At 36.3% G+C, this 12,816-nt stretch overlaps 1 protein-coding gene across 5 annotated transcripts in view; it reads right to left on the minus strand.

The window, feature by feature from the left end:
• Positions 1 to 12,816, minus strand: part of FUT8 (fucosyltransferase 8) — a 409,669-nt gene that overhangs the window by 269,203 nt on the left and 127,650 nt on the right. The window lies entirely within an intron of this gene.

Raw genomic sequence — 12,816 nt, forward strand, 5'->3', positions numbered from 1 at the left:
TCGGCCTTTCTGGTGTGCAGTTACTGCTGTAGAAAAGTATTGATAGCTTCAATTCATATAAACATAAGTAACTTCCAAACACTTACATAGAAGACTAAAAATGTATCTGGTATTCAAGTAATCTGAACCAGTTCTGCAAGTAACTGTTTTGTATTACTGTGAAGATATGAAAATGTAGTTAATTATAATTTAAAGAGTCTTCTACATAACTTAATTTCCATTAAGTTATATTCCCTCTCTTACTCTTTTCGAGAGTTTCACCCCTTGAGTAAGCAACTTTTCTGTGTTCTTAATGTACTCCTTTTTGGTAGGAATCCAGAAGTATGAGATTAAATGAAAAAGCATTTGACATTTCTGGGCTGGCTGTCACAAACTGAAATGCCTCCTGTATCCTGTATATGATTGAGGTCTTATATGTCTATGACAACAGGAGTTTCCTTATTCACTCTCCATTTGCTATTTATGTTGACAACCTCCCTTCCCAATGAAATTTACTTACACCTCCTACCTTTATAGTTCTGGTATTCACTTCAGTATGTAACATAAGTAGCATGTTGCCACTAAGATGCAAGCATTGCTTTTGGCAAGTTAAAGTGCGTGTCACTTCTTAATACACTAGAAAGGGCAAATAAAGTACACAAGTCCACACCTAAAACTCTGGTACTTTTCCATGCAGATCTGTCCACATGTGAGAGGGTGTCCAGTTTGTCTAGTGATTGTTATTTAGAGAATTGGACCACCATTGTGTGGTCATTGACTGTGGTCCCAAAATAGCCTTGTGAAAACATTATGCCTAACTTAACAGCACAGTAACATACAATAAAATAACATTTTTTAAAACAGGGGAGCCTGGGTGGCTCAGTCACTTAAGCATCCAACTCTTGACTTCAGCTCAGGTCATGATCTCATGGTTCGTGAGTTTGAACCCCACATCAGGCTCTGCTCTGAAGGCATGGAGCCTGCTTGGGACTGTCTCTTTCTCTCTCTCTCTGACCCTCCCTGGCTCATGCGCGCACGCTCTCTCTCTCTCTCTCTTCTCAAAAAATAAACTAAAATAAATGTTTTAACAAACAAGAGATTCCTTTATAGTTATTATCCTTTCAACTAGTCTGAAATCAGAAGGCAAAATACTAAAATTTCCATCAGTTGTAATAACATCCTTCCTTTTAAATTCCCATGGTAGTTTGAATTTCCAAATATTTTTCAATATGCCTTACACTGAATTTGGCTGTTTCCCCACCCCAATCTCCACAAGATGGTGTACACCATGAAAGCCAAGACCATGTGTAGTCATTTTCATATCTTTTGGTTTCTAACGCAGTGCCTTGACACACTGTGTTATACATTGACATTAGTATTTAACATTTTCTGCTCACCAATATCCCTTCTACCCAAGTCAAGGATATTGCAAGGATCAAACAATAATATTTGTCAGAGTGCTTTGCAAAATAAAAATGTTTTGCAGATGTCAGATGAATTTTATTTCATTATCTATGATTATTCCAAATCTTAGCTGGCAAGTAGCAGAATGCTCCAGGGAATGAAAAGGGAAGTGACCCTCATGATTAGCATGAGTTTGATGGTGGCTCTGCAACCTCCTTTATTCTGTCCCCTCTACTACAGGTTGGAAAGTCCACTTAGTCATGATATAAGTCATCACCCAACACCATCCCAGCCCCTACATCATCTGGCATTTTTATGGTTCCCAGCACCAGATCCAGTTCTAGCTCCCAATCTACAGTTCATAATGATTGGCCTTTTTGCTACAATCTTCTACCAGGTCCTTCCCTTACTGGGAACAAACCCAGTACAGAAAAAACCAACAAGGCAGAGGCTTATGACCTAACATTATCTCTGAGATGTTGAATAAAAAATCACTTATGGCTCTATGCCTTTTTCAAATATTTTTTAATGTTCAGTTATTATTTTGAGAGATAGAGAAAGAATGAGCAGGGGAGGGGAAGAGAGAGAGAGGGAAACACAATCTAAAGCAGGCTCCAGGCTCTGAGCTGTCAGCACAGAACCCGACGCAGGGCTCAAACTCACCCACCAAGAGATCATGACCTGAGCCGAAGTCGGATGCCCAACCGACTGAGCCACCCAAGCACCCCATCTGTGCCTTTTTAAAAAATACAAGTATAAATATGTAACAATGCCTTAGCTGCACTTTAAGTAGGATATGAGGAACCCAGGATCTCGTGACTTTCAAGATTATCGTAACTCTCAAGAACACATTCTGGCATTGAGGTAAGAATCCTAAAACAGAAATGAAAGAGTCTTCAAATGTCATCCCAGCTCTAAATATCAATTTACTACATGATTCTAGATCTAACATATCACTGCCCTAGATTTCTAGTTATTCTTATACAAATGAAAGAACTAGAATAAACTGTAAATGTCTCTTGCAACTCTAAAATTCTGGGAGTAAAAGCCCTATAGCTTCTAGGAACCATCAAAATTCTTATTTAAATACCCATTAATCTTTATACCTTGCTACTAGACATGACTTCTTCCCCAACAATTCTAAATAATTCATTTAGACAAGATATGATTCAAGTAACCAGTTCTAAAAGCAATTGTTTTCTTTAATCTTTCGCTAAAAAATTTCTTTCCAGTCCAAAAATTTCTTTTTGTTTCATTGTTCTAAATCAGAGATGTTTTCCTCTAACTTTACCATCAAATACACAGTGATTATACCTCCCTAATTTTCTGAAAACTGAAAACTACAGCTTGTATTCACGAAGTTCAGCAATAAATTCACATAAAATTTACTTTCCAAAACCAATCCGGGATACCTTCAATTCTACTACATTGAAAACAATTTTTTTAATTTTAAAACAGTTTTATATTACAGCTAAGTTGCAGCATACAAAGAGTTTCCATATACTACACACCCAGATTCCCCTATTGTTAACATTTTATATTACTACAGAACACTTGTCACAATTAATGAAAAAATGTTATTATTACTAATGAAACTCCATACTTTATCCAGATAAATATAGTAAATATCAAAAAATTTTCAAAGCAAACTTTTTTAAAGATTCTGCTATTTTAAAATCTTTATTTTATTATTTTTTTTAATGTTTATTTATTTATTTTGAGAGAGAGAGTGCACACACACAAGCAGGGGAGGGGAAGACAGAGGGAGAGAAAGCATCTCAAATAGACTCTGTGCTGTCAGTGCAGAGCCCGACACAGGGCTCAATCCCAAGAACTGCAAGTTCATGACCAGAGCTGAAATCAAGAGTTGGACACTGAACCGACTGAACCACCCAGGTGCCCCTCAAAGCAAATTCTTAAAAAGAGCAATGAAAATGTAATTCAACATAATGAATGCCACACAGTAAACAGAATACACATGGTAAACAAAATAAAATAAATATTTGTCAGGAGCTGAAATCTAGCATATCGTTGTCAATAATAAATGCAAAGAGCTTAACTCCTCCACTAAAAGAAAAAAGATTATTTTAGATTGGCTCATGAAGTAAAACTCAATTGTATACTTACATTACAAGCAACACCTAAAACAAAGTAATGAAAAAACATTAAAAGGAAATATATGAGCAAAAGTAAAATGGGCAAATACAATCAAAATGAAAGCAGAGGTTATGATCTTAATAACTGACAAAAAAACACCTAGGCTCAAAAGACACCTAGCAAGACAAAGTACAACTTTTTTTATTCTAAAAGACAAATAAACTGGGGAGCCTGGGTGGCTCAGTCGGTTCAGTGTCCGACTTCGGCTCAGGTCATGATACCGCAGTTCGTGGGTTCCAGCCCCGTGTCAGGCTCTGTGCTGACAGCTCAGAGCCTAGAGCCTGCTTTGGATTCTGTGTCTCCCTCTCTTTCTGCCCCTCCCCCACTCACAGTCTGTCTCTCTCTCAAAAATAAAAACATTTAAAAAAATAAATAAATAAATTTTAAGAGACAAATTAACAATGAGGAAGATAAATCAATTATGAATACTTTTGCACCAAAGAGCCCCATCACAAGCTTTATAAAAAAAAAAAAAAATCTACAGTAGCTGTATGAAAAAATTAATACAAACAGAATAATAGTAGGTGAAGCCACAGAAGACCAAAGCAATATAATCAGTAAGGTAAATGACTACGCCATATTGAACTTACTATATTGTTTTCTCTATCACAGTACAAAGTTCAATCTCTTTTCAAGTGGATATGGACTATTCACAAAAACTGATCATATATAAGGTCATACAGAAAATCTCAGTAAGTTCAACAATAATAGAAATAACACAAATTATGCTTTCTGATCACAGCACAATAAAACTACATATGACAAATAACAACAAAAAGCCCTTACTCCTGCAGATTAAAAAATGTTATCTTAAACATCTTTTGAAGGAAATAGAAAAAACAAAACTAAGTATATGAAAAAATAAGATAAATTTCAAATGGATCAGAGATGGAAATATAAAAATTAAAACCATGAAAGTCCTGCAAGAAAACATGGATGATTTCAAGTATAACCTGGGAATGAGGAAAGTCAGTCTAGCAGTGATTCAAAATCCAAAGGTAAAAGATAGCATTTTTAATTAATAAAGTCAACAATAAAAACCCTTTTTCAAAGTATACATGGCCAAAAGACCCTCAAAACTATAAGTAAAGGCAGAAAACAAACTGTGAGAAAAATGTGGCTGCTAAGCATTACTGCATACTTGACTTGCAGCCAGTCCAAACTCAGATGTGCTGTTGAGTATGAAATACACACAAGATTTTGAAGACTTGGTACAAAAAAGAATTCAACTATCTCATTAATAATTTTTATACTGATTACATGCCAATGATAATACTCATTTTGAGTGTTGAAATGACAGGATTTTAAATATAAGTGATAATATTTGGATATTTATAATTAATTATTCTAATTAAAATTATATTTTTATTTTTTATTGTGAAATTTAAATTTTCTAGTAGCCACATGTGGCTCACATTACATTTCTATCAGATAGCACTAATTTATATTCTGATCCAATAATGCCCCAACTCTGCAGCCATTCTAAAGATACACTTTCACAAATACAATATAACATATGGAGAAGGTTATTCCAACGAGACATCATTTACAATGGAAAAGATTAGAAATATGCCAACAAGGTCTGGATGCATAAACTACAATATACTAGCACAGTGAATATTATATAGCTGTAAAAAAGAATGAAGAGGACCTCTATGCATATATGCTCTCCAGTATATACACTGTTATGTAAATACAAGTAACGTACAGAACAAACACAAAGTATGCCAGCTTTTAAGAAAAAAAATATAGATTATATATATATATTTTAAAACAAAATACTGGAAATACCAAAATTAATAAAAAATTACTTGTAAAAGACAAGGAAGAGAATGGGACCAAAAGGAGGAGATATGGGTAGAAGAATGTTTATCTAAGCTTATATTATTAATTAGTTTTAATTTTTGAACTAAATACATGTTTTACATAGTTAAGAATAAAATTAAATCAAAAGGCAGGGGGTAGGGAGCATGGTACTTGGGTGGCTCAGTTGGTTAAGCGTCCACTCTTGATTTCAGTGCAGGTCATGATCTCACAGTTCGTGGGATCAAGTCCCGTGTTGGGCTCCATGCTGACAGCCTGCTTGGGGTCCTCTCTCCCTGCCTCTCCCTTGCTCATGCTCTCTCTCTCTCTCTCTCTCTCTCTCTCTCTCAAAATAAATGTAAATAAACTTTAAAAAAATTAAATCAAAAGGAAAAACAAAAGCCCCAAACAAATGACCTTAAATACATACGGAGTTGGTAAAATAACTACACACAAAAAAGAATTATTTAAAATGACTCTGAAAGACAGCACTCTAGCTACAGATATATAGCTAATATAGGTATATTAGCAGAATATATTCTAAAGAGAAGAACTACTAAAGAAATCTTGAAATTCAGTTTTATGATTTTATGATAATTATAATTCTGGTGTGATTTGTGAACAATTTTTTTGCAACATGTACAATAAACCAAATAGATAAATATGTTATTAGGAACTAAGATATTTAGTATGGTGGGGAAAACAAAATGAAAAAAATTAATACAAAACAGACTCTATTGTTAAGTTCGAATTGATGTATGAATTTAATCTTTTAAAAATATATCTAGGGGCGCCTGGGTGGCGCAGTCGGTTAAGCGTCCGACTTCAGCCAGGTCACGATCTCGCGGTCCGTGAGTTCGAGCCCCGCGTCGGGCTCTGGGCTGATGGCTCGGAGCCTGGAGCCTGTTTCCGATTCTGTGTCTCCCTCTCTCTCTACCCCTCCCCCGTTCATGCTCTGTCTCTCTCTGTCCCAAAAATAAATAAACGTTAAAAAAAAAAAAAAATATATCTATTTCGGGGAGCCTGGGTGACTCAATCAGTTAAGCATCCAACTTCAGCTCAGGTCACAATCTCACAGTTCGTGAGTTCGAGCCCCACATCGGGTTCTGTGCTGACAGCTCAGAGCCTGGAGCCTGCTTCAGATTCTGTCTCCCTCTCTCTCTGCCCCTCCCTCACTCATGCTCTGTCTCTCTCTCTCAAAAATAAACATTAAAAAAAATTTTTTAATATATCTATTTCTTAGTTTTGTCCAGTAAGACATCTTAGAAGCAATGACATAATGACCCTGAAAAATTAACCTCTAGCACCCAAATCATGGTATCTAAATTTTAAATACATACGTACATACATGAATCTATCTATCTACCTATCTTGTTCTCATATCTGAAGCAGAGAATATATAAAGTAAGCCTGAGACATCATTTTATGTCTAACATAAAGAGTTCAAAGTCCAACAAGGGCCCAACAACAGAATACACATACACACACACACACACACACACACACACACAGAGCCACAGAGCTTGGGGCACCTGGGTGGCTCAGTCAGTTAAGTGTCCGACTTCAGCTCAGGTCATGATCTCACGGTTCATGAGTTCGAGCCCCGCGTCGGGCTCTGTGCTGACAGCTCAGGGCCTGGAGCCTGCTTTGGATTCTGTGTCTCCCTCTCTCTCTGCCCCTTCCCTGCTCACACTCTCTCTCTGTCTCTCAAAAAGAAATAAATGTTAAAAAAAAAAAAAAAAAGTAAGCTTGAAGGGGCTCCCACTGGGAGCTATAAATAAGCTATAAAATCAAAAGCTATAAATAATTATAAAACATTAAATAAATAAAAATCAATGAGACTATGCATCAAAACCAAATGGAAATGGAGGGAAGTTCCACGTCCAATAGACTAGAATAAGCTTGTCCAGACCAATCCTCCTGCAGATTACAATTACAAAACTTGAAAAAATACGAATGACAATAACATCTGAAGGCATAGGAACATGAACAGAAATAGATTCTGGAGGGCAGTGTATTGTTGGGGAAAAAATGGCATTCTTGCCCAAAAAATGGCAGCAGTAAATATATTGTACACAGCCTGAGGGCAGGCCACAGTCAGTGGCCACACAAAGAAAATAAAATTCCCAAAGAGACTCACAACTTTTTTTTATGTTTATTCACTTTTGAGAGACAAAGAGAGACAGAATGTGAGCAGGGGAGGGGCAGAGAGAGAGGGAGACACAGAAACTGAAGCAGGCTCCAGGCTCTCAGCTGTCAGCACAGGGACCAACGCGGGACCCAAACTCACAGTGAGATCACTACCTGAGCTCGAAGTTGGATGCTCAACCGACTGAGCCACCCAGGCACCCCGAGGCTCCCCAATTTTTAATTGCAGTGTTATCTTCTAGAATACCAGATGAAGCTTCCAAAACAACTGCCAACACTGGAAAGTGAAGGGGAAATTCCAGAAAAGTCAGAAAGTTAAGTCATAAAACCTACTTATAACTCTGCCCAAATCTTTGGAGGACCAACTGACTGACCAATGAACTGCATATACGCAGGACAGATACCAGCCAATGATTGAAAAAAAAAAAACAAACTGACAATTCAACTGCCTCCTAAGATACAGTTTGCAGTATGAGTACAACCAAATTAACTGCCTGCTAACACAAAGACATCAGCCCTTTTATGGAGGAATGTAATGGAATCTATAACATTCATAACAAGATGAAAACTCAAAATTAATTTGACAAAGGTCAAAAAAATGAGACCAAACAACAAACCAAAAAATAAATACCAACCTTGTAGAATCGGATGTTGGTACCAATCAACAAAGATTTTTTTTTAATGTTTTCTTTATTTTTTTTTTTAATTTTTAACGTTTATTTTTTATTTTTGAGACAGAGAGAGACAGAGCATGAACGGGGGAGGCTCAGAGAGAGAGGGAGACACAGAATCGGAAGCAGAATGTTTTCTTTATTGTTGAGAAACAGAGCACAAGCAGGGGAGGGACAGACAGAGAGACAGAGGATCTGAAGCAGGCTCTGCACTGATAGCAGCAAGCCCAATGTAGGGCTCAAACTCGTGAACCACGAGATCATGACCTGAGCCGAAGTAGGATGCTCAACTGACTGAACCATCCAGGCGCCCCAATAAACAAAGATTTTAAAAGAACTATTATAAATATGTTCAATGAAGAAAGAAAAATATGCTCACAAAGAAACAGAAACCATAAAAAAAATAGAAATTCTGTAAAAGAGTATCTACAACAAGGAGAACATACTGGAGATGATATAGCAAAGAGTCAGTGAACCTAAAGTTAGATCAATAGTAACTTAACTTTCCCAGAACTTACTTGTCGTATAACCGGAAGTATGTACCCTTTGACCAACATCTCATTTCTGCCACCCCCTAGCCCCTGATAACCACCATTCCACTCTGTTTCTAGTTCAGCTTTTTCAGATTCCACATATGCAATTCAAGTACCTATAATGTCTGATATGCAGTATTTGTCTTTCTCTGACTTATTTCACTTAGCATATAATGCTCTCAATGTCCATCCATGTGTCACAAATGATAGGATTTCCTTCTTTCTCATGGTTGAATAACATTCTAAAGGGTGTGTGTGTGTGTGTGTGTGTGTGTGTGTGTGTGGACACATTACACACACACACACACACACACACACACACACACACACAGTATATACATACCACATCCCTTTTATCCATTCATATGATAACAGGTTGTTTCCATATCTTGACTACTGTAAATAATGCTGCAATGAACATGAGAGTGCAGGTATCTCTTCAAAATCCTGTTTTCACTTCCTCTGGATATATACCCAGAAGTAGAATTGCTGCATCATATGGTAGCTCTATTTTTAATTTTATACAGTTTTCCATGATGGGTGTACTAATTTACATTCCCACCAACAGTTCACAAAGGTTCCTTTTTCTTTTTTTCCTTTTTTTTTTTAAGTTTATTTATTTTGAGAGAGAAAGAGAGCACACAAGACAGGAAGGGACAAAGAGAGAGGAAGAGAGAGAATCCCAAGCAGGCTCTGCATCGTCAGCACAGAGCCCATGCAGGGCTAGATCTCACAAACTGTGAGATCATGACCTGAGCCAAAATAAGAGCCAGACGCTTAGCAGATTGAGCCACCCAGGCGCCCCAGGTTCCTTTTCTCCATAGCCCTACTAACACTTGTTGTATCTTGTCTTTTTGATAATAGCCATTCTAATAGATAGGAGTTATATCTCATTGTGATTTTGATTTGCATTTCCCTAGCAATTATAATGTCAAGCATCTTTTCATATAACTAGGCCATTTGTATGTCTTCTATGAAAAAATGTCTATTAAGTTCTTTTGCCCATTTTGTAACTATATTAAAAAATCCCTTTTGGGGGCGCCTGGGTGGCGCAGTCGGTTAAGCGTCCGACTTCAGCCAGGTCACGATCTCACGGTCCGTGAGTTCGAGCCCCGCGTCAGGCTCTGGGCTGATGGCTCAGAGCCTGGAGCCTGTTTCCGATTCTGTGTCTCCCTCTCTCTCTGCCCCTCCACCGTTCATGCTCTGTCTCTCTCTGTCCCAAAAATAAATAAACGTTGAAAAAAAATTAAAAAAAAAAAATCCCTTTTGCACTGAGTAGTTTAAGTTCTTTATGTATTTTGGATATTAAACCCTTATCAGATATATGACTTGGAAATACTTTTTCCCATTCCATGGTTGAGGTTAGTTCCTTCTTCTTCTCTCCATTTGCTAACAGTTTTTATCATGAAAAGATGTTATATTTTGTCAAATACTTTTTACACATCTATTGAGATAATATGATCTTTATCTTCTATTCTATTAACTTAATGTATCACATTTATTGATTTGTATATCTTGAATAATCTTTGCATCCCAGGGATAAATCCCACTTGATCATAGTGTATGATCCTTTTAATATACTGCTGAATTTGGTTTGGCAATATTTTATTGAGGATTTTTACATCTATGTTCATCAGGAATACTGGCCTGTAGTTTTCTTTACTTGTAGTGTCTTTGTCTGGCTTTGGTATCAAGGCAATGCTAGCCTCACAAAAGGAGTTTAGGAGTGTTTCCTCCTCATTTTTTTGTAAGAGTTTGAGAAAGATTGATATCAATTCTTCTTTAAACATTTGGTAGAATTCACCAGAAATGCCATCTGGGACTGGAATTTTATTTGTTGAGAGGTTTTTGATTACTAATTAAGTCTCCTTACTAGTAATTGGTCTGTTCAGATTTTCTATTTTCATGATTCAGTCTTGGTAAATTGTATGTTTAGGAGAATTTATCCATTTCTCTAAATTGACCAATTTGTTGGTCTATCATTGTTCATAACAATCTTATGATCCTTTGCATTTCCATGGTATCAGTTATAACATCTCCTTTCATTTCTGATTTTGAGTCCTCTCTCTTTTTTTCTTGGTGAGTCTAGCTAAGGGTTTATCTATTTTATCTTTTAAAAAAATAGTTCTTAGTTTCATTGATCTTTTCTATTTTCTTTCTAGACTCTATTTCATTTATTTCCACTCTGATGTTTAGTATTTCTTTTTTTCTACTAATTTTGGGTTTAGTTTACCCTTCTTTTTCTAGTTCACTGAGGTATAAAGTTAGGTTGTTTATATGAGTTTGTTCTTTTTTCTAAGTTTATTTATTTTGAGAGAGCGAGAGTGTGCGCACAAGCAGGGGAGGGGCAGAGAGAGGAAGAAAGAGAATCCCAAGCAGGCTCCTCGCACTGTCAGCGCAGAGCCTAATTCAGGGCTCAAACCCACGAACCATGACATCATGACCTAAGCTGAAATCAATTGTTGGATGCTCAACCACCTGAGCCACCCAGGTACCCCCTTTCTTTTTTCTTAATGAGGGTGTTTACATTACTATGAACTTCCCTCTTTAAAACTGTTTTTGCTGTATCTCTTGTTTTCGTATGTTATTTTTCCATTTTCATTTGTTTCAAGGTAGCTTTTTATGTGACTTGTTGTTTAGTAGTTATGTTGTTTCATCTCCACATATCTGAACTTTCTAGTTTTCTTTCTGTAATGGAGTTCTAGTTTCATACCATTGTGGGTATGAGAAGATGCTTCATATAGTGAGCTATTTTGTATGACACAGTAATAGTAGACAAGTGACATTACATATTTGTCAAAGTCCATAAAATATACAACACAAAGAATGAACTCTAATGTAAACTATGAACTTTAGCTAATAATAATGCATTGATATTTGTTCATCAATTGTAACAACTGTGTCACTCTAATATAAGATACAAATAACGGGAGCAGTGGGTATAATGTGAGAACTATGTACTTTGTGATAAATTTTTCTGCAAACCTAAAAGATCTCTAAAAAAATTAAATATTTGTTTAAAAGATGCCATAAGCAAAATCAAAAGACAAGTGAAAAATTGAGAGAAACTCTAAACAACATATCTACAGACAAAAATCTATTATCCCTAGTATAGACAGAATTCTTAAAAGCTGAGAGAAAATGAAACCAAAAACTTGATAGAAAAACTGGCAATAGATAATTCACAAATAATAAAATACATAAAAAATGCCCTTAAACATATGAAAAATGTTCAACCTCACTTGTTATGTTGACCTACCACTTTTTAACCTATCCTCCCAAATTTTAAAATATTCTGTTGCCAAAACTACAGGAAAACAGATACTCTCATAAATTGCAGTAATAATGTAAATAGGTACAATGCTAATGGAGGAGAATTTAGCAATATCTAACAAAACTCACAGAGCATTTACCTTCTGGCTTAGCAATTTCACTTCTAGAAATTTACCCTAAAAAAAACCCCAATAGTACACAAACATACATGCACAAGGTTATTCACTGCAGCATTGCTTTTAATTGCAAATTAATGGAAAAACCCTAAATGCAAAATATCCTAAATTGGAGCAGGGTTGAATAAACATCGATATAATCAAGTACTATGCAACTATAGAAAGATGATGAAGATAGCGACTTCCTGAATATATTAAGAGAAAAAAATAAAAGGGCCCAAATATTTATTGTATGCCAATATTTTAGTAAGAAAGAGAATTAAGAAAATATCCATGGATCAGAATAAAATAAAGATTTAAACAAGAAAATTATAAGACCAGGGGCGCCTGGGTGGCTTAGTCAGTTAAGGCCTCTGACTCTGGCTCAGGTCATAATCTCACAGTTTGTGAGTTTGAGCCCCACATTGGGTTCCATCGTGCTGATGGTGCAGAGCCTGTTTGGGATTCTCTCACTCTCTCACTCTCTCTCTGCCCCTTCCGTGTAATCTCTTGCTCTGTCTCTAAAAAAAGAAAAAGGAAGGAAGGAAGGGAGGGAGGGAAGGAAGGGAGGAGGGAAGGAAGGAGGAAGGGAGGAAGAAAGAAAGAAGGAAAGAAAATTATAAGACTGGTTACTAACAAAGGATGTGTATCAGTTTCTTGTAGCTGCTGTAACAATTTATCATATACCTAGTA

This window comes from Lynx rufus, unplaced genomic scaffold, assembly GCF_022079265.1.
Source record: "Lynx rufus isolate CCGP_SWC_20201006 ecotype Redwood Valley unplaced genomic scaffold, mLynRuf1.p SCAF_17, whole genome shotgun sequence".
NCBI classification, from domain to species: domain Eukaryota; kingdom Metazoa; phylum Chordata; class Mammalia; order Carnivora; family Felidae; genus Lynx; species Lynx rufus.